The 6,975-nt window shown below is 41.7% G+C and overlaps 1 long non-coding RNA gene and 1 pseudogene across 2 annotated transcripts in view; one reads left to right on the top strand and one right to left on the bottom strand.

The window, feature by feature from the left end:
* LOC309370626 (cytochrome P450 2D28-like) overlaps positions 1-6,975 on the top strand; it is a 293,948-nt pseudogene that overhangs the window by 29,454 nt on the left and 257,519 nt on the right. The window lies entirely within an intron of this gene.
* On the bottom strand, positions 2,438-6,089 carry LOC309369972. The gene is made up of 2 exons (XR_014168293.1): positions 5,565-6,089; positions 2,438-5,371 (listed from the first exon to the last, which is right to left on the bottom strand). It is a non-coding gene; the product is annotated as an uncharacterized lncRNA (long non-coding RNA).

Genomic DNA, 6,975 nt, shown 5'->3' with positions numbered 1-6,975 from the left:
CCCCACCTTCCTTTGCCCATCCCCTGAGGTCGCCTGGTTGTTCAGGTTGGCAGATTCAGAGATCATTCAGAGATCATTCAAGTAGACTTGAGCTGGCGCGTGATGCTACAAGAACTTCGTCTGCTACAAGAACCTTTTTTCTTTTCTTTTCTTTCCTTTCCCCCCTCCCCCTTCCTTTGCCATTTGTTTTAGTTTTTTATAGTTCATTGTTCCATGATAATATTTAAGTTTTGCTTGCTTACTGTTAGAAGTTTGATTTTTGTTCTCCTGCTATTTAGGTGTTTTTTCTTCCCTTAATGTACGTTATATGGTAATTCTGTTTAGCTGTGGAATGTTTTGGGGTTTATTTTTTAATTTAATTAATTGGTTTGTTTAATATTATAATAGTAGGCTGACAAAGAATATAATAGTTTCATACAATCAGAGAGGTAGCTGATGTTTAGCTGGTTTGTTCTACTCGACTAATTAGAGTTATCGAGTTGTTGATACTATAAACAGAATAACTCTCTTGCGGGGACACAATTAGTGCCAGCACCGTCCATTAAGAGTTTGGGTGTAATCTTCGACACCTCCCTTTCCATGGAGGCACAGATTGCAGCTATAACAAAGGCAGCATTTTTTCATCTCCACCAAGCTAAGCGGTTGGCTCCTTACCTCTCTCGCCCTGACCTAGCCACTGTGATCCACACGACGGTCACCTCCAGACTGGATTATTGTAATTCACTCCACATGGGGCTGCCCTTGAAATTAAATTAGATCTAACGAAGTTGAACAGCTTAACAGCCGCTGCCCAGCCTATTTCAAGGACTCATAACTCTAAACAATTTAATTAATCTTCTGAACTTTTTCCGAACTGACTCTGACTCAGGCTTTGACTCGGCGTTTTAAATGAGCTAAGGGACGTGAAGCTGTGTTGCAGGAGTGTTCCGCTTGTGCTTGCCTCTGCCCTCTTGGCTTATGGGCCCAACTGTGCTGTGTGCCTGCTCTGTCTTCCCAGTTGTGGGTCCGGCTGTCCTGCATGCCAGCGGTGCTCCTAGACTGAGACAGACTGGTTGAGTGCTCGGCATGGAGCCTGGGTCAAGATATATTACTCTGCAGATGACTCAATTGAAAGGCACCTAGGGAAGCCCGAGAGGGGGATTCCACCCTCAAGACGCCAGAGACTCTTAAGCCACAGGGCTGGCAGCTGGTTGTAGCAGAGGAGAGGTATCATCCTGTGGCCCTGAGAACACCAGCTGATGCCAAGAGGAACACTTTCTATGCCACTACAAGTGCTAGCGCAACAGCAAGAGGGCTCCCTTGGACCATCGGGCATGGCATTGACATCAAACAGGCCATTTACTGAGCCTGCCCCACCTTCCTTTGCCATCCCCTGAGGTCGCCTGGTTGTTCAGGTTGGCAGATTCAGAGATCATTCAGAGATCTTTCGAGTAGACTCGAGCTGGCGCGTGATGCTACAAGAACTTCGTCTGCTACAAGAACCTGCTACATGTGGAATTTTATTGATTGGAGACGTGACCTTCTAATTGGTTTACGATCGCCAATTAGCCATTTACGACGGTCCGGCACGCTTCCTCACAAGCTACGCCACGTCTGCTCCGTCAGTCACGTCGTCGCAGAGTAAACACAGCGGTAAAAAGTTGTCGCCTAGCTTCAGATAACACAGCAAGCACTTGTGTCCATTAAACAGTTCTTTATTGGAACATTTCATCAACAAAATCCTGGGCTTCTTTCAGCCATAGTACAGGCACGTCTTTCTCTCTCAAAGACCCAGAGAAAGAGGTAACTCCTCCCAGCTTCTAAAGCTGACGTCAGAATGTGACGCACACCCAGAACAACTTAACCTGTTAAGTTCTGGATTCCACACTACAGACGTTTCCCTGACTTCCACTAGCCTTTCCTTCAATGGCAGAAGTTTGAGTAAATGGAGATGGTGGAAAACTGAGATAATTGTGGCTTTAGGAATAATGGAGGGATGGAGGAACACTGAGCAATTGGTGTGTGTGTGTGTGTATGTGTGTGTGTGTGTAACATTTTAACAAGGAGAAATAGCAGAGATGGGTACGGAAGCAACCACCCAAAAGCTAACAAAACACAAGAATGAAATGGAAAGTGGAATTAAAGAGGACAAAGAGACTTTGGAGAACAATATGGATGAAGGATTTCCAGAACAGAAGGATAAAATATTGGAGCTGGAGGCAACAGATGGTGTAATGAAGAAGTCCTTCACAAAAGGTGACTAGAGGACTGAAACAGCCAAATGGCAGTGTTGTGATGTTGGAGGAGTGGAAGGAAGCCACCGATGAAGAGATGAAGAGACATCCTAAGCTGGAAGAGATAGAGTTGGAAGAGAAAGGAGTCTGCACACAACTTGGAGTGAATTTAGAGAGGAAAGCTATCAAATCTCTGGAACATTTCTTGGAAAAAGAATAGAAGAAGTGTAAATGGAAGGGCTATTTTTTTCACCTTGCCAACAAAGGTCTGTATAGTTAAAGCTATGGTTTTCCCAGTAGTGATGTATGGAAGTGAGAGCTGGACCATAAAGAAGGCTGATCGCCAAAGAATTGATGCTTTTGAATAATGGTGCTGGAGGAGACTCTTGAGAGTCGCATGGACTCCAAGAAGAACAAACCTATCCATTCTTAAGGAAATCAGCCCTGAGTGCTCACTGGAAGGATAGATCATGAAGTTGAGACTCCAATACTTTGGCCACCTCATGAGAAGAGAAGACTCCCTGGAAAAGACCCTGATGTTGGGAAAGATGGAGGGCACAAGGAGAAGGGGACGACAGAGGACGAGATGGTTGGACAGTGTTCTCGAAGCTACAAACATGAGCCTGACCAAACTGCAGGAGGCGGTGGAAGACAGGAGTGCCTGGTGTGCTCTGGTCCATGGGGTCACGAAGAGTCGGACACGACTAAACGACTAAACAACAACAATTTTTTCCACAACCAAGATGGAAAATCACAGCGAACACAATGGGTTCAGGTTGTGTCCTTCAGAGCAGGAGAAATCATGCTTGCTCCCAAGTGACAGCCCTGGAGATATTTGAAGATGGATCTCATATTTCCTCTCAGTCTCCTCTTCTCCAGGATAAGGATGGGCAGATATTTCTATCTTGGTCTGCAACCCTTTAAGCAGAAATGCTAGAAATTGACCCTGGAATTTTAAGCATGCAAAGACTCTTTGCATCTTTCCTCATGCCCTGCTCAGAATCAGTCTCTCATTTCGAAGGTATTCAGTTGGATGGGCCAGAGGGAAGAGTGAATTTAGAGTATAAGCTGTCATGTCAGAAACATATTGTACTCATGAATTTATATGTAAATAATGCTTGTTGTATAACTGTTGCCAGCCTGACAAGTAAAGATTTATCTTCAACTATATGTGGAAGACATTTTTTAAAATCACAAATAGCTAAAAAAGATTTTGGGCTCAGTCACGGCCAGCAGGTGGTGATAGAGAATGGCAAGAAGATTTTGAAGTCAATCCCAGAAAACAGCAACTCAGCACAGTAAAGGATATTTTTTGCAGATTTATCCCTTGATCCATGTCTGTTGAACTTCCTGGCACAACTTAGTCTCAAGGTTTAGTTCATTAAATTTTACTCTTTTTTTGCAGTTCATTAAATGTTTACTCCCCTCCCCCAAGGACTTTCATTGGTGATATTTTCCAATTCAAAATTCTGAATATGTGACTTGTTTCCACTTTACACCTGTGAATTTTCATTTACAACACCTTCACTTGATAAGCCTTTTGTTAGTAAGCCAAACATTCCCTGCTCTTGAAACTGGGAAGTCAAAAAAACTGCATGCCAAAGCACACTAAGTGGAGTCTCAGTGCTTTTCGCAAGGAGAGCAGTAACTGCTGCTCTTTTAATCCTTTAGTCACAGGAGTCAGTCTTTCAAGAGGTAGGTTGTTGGCCTCCTCTAGCTATTCAGTTTCTGGGTCAGTACTCCGGAACTCTGGTGGCCTGTCGTTTCCCCTTCTGTTTGCACACACACAGTTACAGTTAAAATGTCTCCCGGGGACGGGGTGTTCTGACTGCTTGCTTAGGGCATCTCATAAGCTTTTCTAAACAAGTTTCTGGGCTCAGAAACCTACTCCCTCCACCACTTTGATGCTTCCAAAAAACCTCACACAACTGTTTTTACACTGGATTTTTATCCAGACAAATTTCTTTCTTCTGCTTGTTATCCTACAATAAAACAAAACAAAACTGCAGAGCAGAAAGAGACACCGAGTGTCGCCCAAGCCATCCCTCTGTAACGCAGGGAATGCCAACCAAAGCGTAGTAGTAGTAGTATAATGGTAGTAGTATAATAGTTGAAGGCAAATTCCCATTTCTTCTTCAAACAATCTCTGCTGAAAGCCTTCAATGAACAAGAGTCCACAATCTGGTTAAGTGTTTCAGCAAAAGTGGATCATTTAATTTTTATCAGAATGCTATTCTTTCAGCTCATATCACTGGTGATTACTACCTGTTCAATCTCTGGGATAGAAATTTCAAGGTTGGGGGTGTTCCAAGAAAACTCCTTGGGTTCTTGACCAGGGAACGGTGGAGATATGGAGCAAATGAATTTGCCGTGGGCTGAATGAAACTTGCTGCTTGCAGTTTGCAAAGCACATTTGCAAAGCAACTTCCTCCTGAACACGTTATCATGTACAGAAAGCTGGCAAGACATTGTCATGTCTCCTGTTTCACAATTTTGGGGCTGGAAAAAAAATATAAAGGTGTAAAAGAGTTTGCTTTTCTGAAACTCTCTGCAACAACACTGTCTCCTTCGCTTGAGGTCTTCTGTGGACAACAAGCTTAATATGAGTCAGCAATTACAAAAAAGCTAATGCTGTTCTAGGCTGCATTAGCAGATATATAGTGTCCAGATTAAGGGAAGTACTGTAATAGTTTTCTCCTGGGACTAGGCTACATTTGTAAAGATAAAGCTCTTTCTATGCATTATAACACTATGACACCAGATGGCGCAGTGGAGTCCCATTTTTCGCCAAAGGAACTTCCCTGTATGAAGTTTACAATGCATTTAAGTGGGGAAGGATATCAGTAATAAAAATGAATGTGAAGTTACTTTCCAAAATGTATAAACTGTTGCTAGAATGGTATGCTAAAGATGAATAAATTAAATCAGTGATGATACAATAGACAAGAGATATTGGGCATAATATACCATTCTCATCTTGGGAAAAGTTATGGAGGGAAGATTTCAAATTCACATCATGCTGTACATGGAAAAGTTTGTGAGAATGATGTATCGTTGGTATCTAACACCTACTAAATTAGCAAAAATGTATAGAACTGCTACAAATATTTGTTGGATATGTAAAGATAAAGAAGGCACCCTCCACCATACATGGTGACCTTCTTTTTTTTAATGAAATGTTTATTAAGTTTTTTTAGAATAATACAGTAAAAATGAAAAAGAAAAAAGAAAAATACAAAATAAAAACAGTTAAAAACACACATATTTTCTGTTACTTATTTTCCTTTAACTTATTTCCCGGACCTCCTCATACCTCCCTTTTTTGTATTCCACCTCAACATACATGGTGACCTTCAAGATAACAAAAGCATTTTGGGAAATGATATATAATGAGTTGAAAAAAATATTTAAAATAACCTTTGTGGAAAAACCCAGAAGCGTTTTTACTAGGAATTGAAGGTGCAGAAATACCAAAAGAGCAGAAACGACTATGTATGCGACGACAGCAGCGCCGATACTTTTGGCTTTGAGAAGGAAAAAAGATAAAGTCCTTACCAGAGAGGAATGGTTGATAAAAATGATGGACTACGCCGAAATGACCGGAAAGATTAGAAACCAAGAAGAATAACTTTAATAAGGAATGGGGAAAATTTGAAAGTTCCCTTGGAGAACACTGTACACAATTAAAAACATTGGCAGCATTGTAACAACACTTGTAATGTAACAAGAACTATGGTAAGAATGGAATTTTAGGAGAAAATGGAGAACATTATATGATGCAGTTGAATGGAATCCATGGAATCTCAGCTCACGGAAGTTCAAAGATTCAGAGAATCATATATGTTTATGATTATGACTTTTATTTGAATGTGAATGTTAATTTTTTTATTATTAATAATATTTTATTAGAAGAATTTCATTTCTAAAAAGAGAAGAAAAAGAAAAGAGCAAATGAGGATGGAAAAGAAAGAAAAATAGGTTATTGACAATTATATGCACATTAGGATAATAAAAATATACACCACTATATATTAATGCTTGGTAATATAACAGTATTTTTTCATTTTTTTAAATTGTTGGAACATAAGAAGGGGCTACTGGGTCATGCCTAGCAAATCATCATCATCCAATATCCTGTTCTCAAAGTGGCCAAGCAGATTCCCATTATGGGAAACCCGCAAACAGGATTCAAACACAAAACCATCCTCTCCTCCTGAGGTTTCCTGCAACTGCCACCCAGAAGCATTTCCACTGCGGAGGCAGAGCACAGCCATCCATAGCCACAAATTGGCCCTCATCCTCTCTTGCAGCCATCCAAGTTGCTGGCCATCGCTACATCCTTTGGCAGGGAGTACCACGGTTCAGCTCTGCTGAATTTCACAACACTCAGCTTCATTGCACGTCCTCAGGCAAGATGGAAGGGGAGAAGGAATGTGTGTGTGTGAAAGAGAGAACATCCAGTGCAAACAGGGTGTCTGCAAGTAAGCCTGCAGGTAGAACAGGAAAGTCTGGTCAGAGCCCCTGACTGTTTGCTCAGGGATGGTGACACGGCTGCTGCGGAAGGCGTTCATCATGCCTGGGGGACAACAAACTGGGCATAGCTGCAGGTACTGTTCTCCTAGAAACAGCTTTGTAAGGGGCACCCAGGGGTCATCCAGCCCAACCCACTGCAATAATTAAAATAATAATAATATATTAATATATATACCCTGCCCATCTGGCTGGGTTTCCCCAGCCACTCTGTGCAGCTTCCAACAAATTA

Source organism: Podarcis melisellensis, assembly GCF_964234715.1.
Source record: "Podarcis melisellensis genome assembly, chromosome: 5".
NCBI lineage: Eukaryota > Metazoa > Chordata > Lepidosauria > Squamata > Lacertidae > Podarcis > Podarcis melisellensis.
Note: the sequence above shows the minus strand (reverse complement) of the source record. Positions and strands in the feature narration are given on the sequence as shown.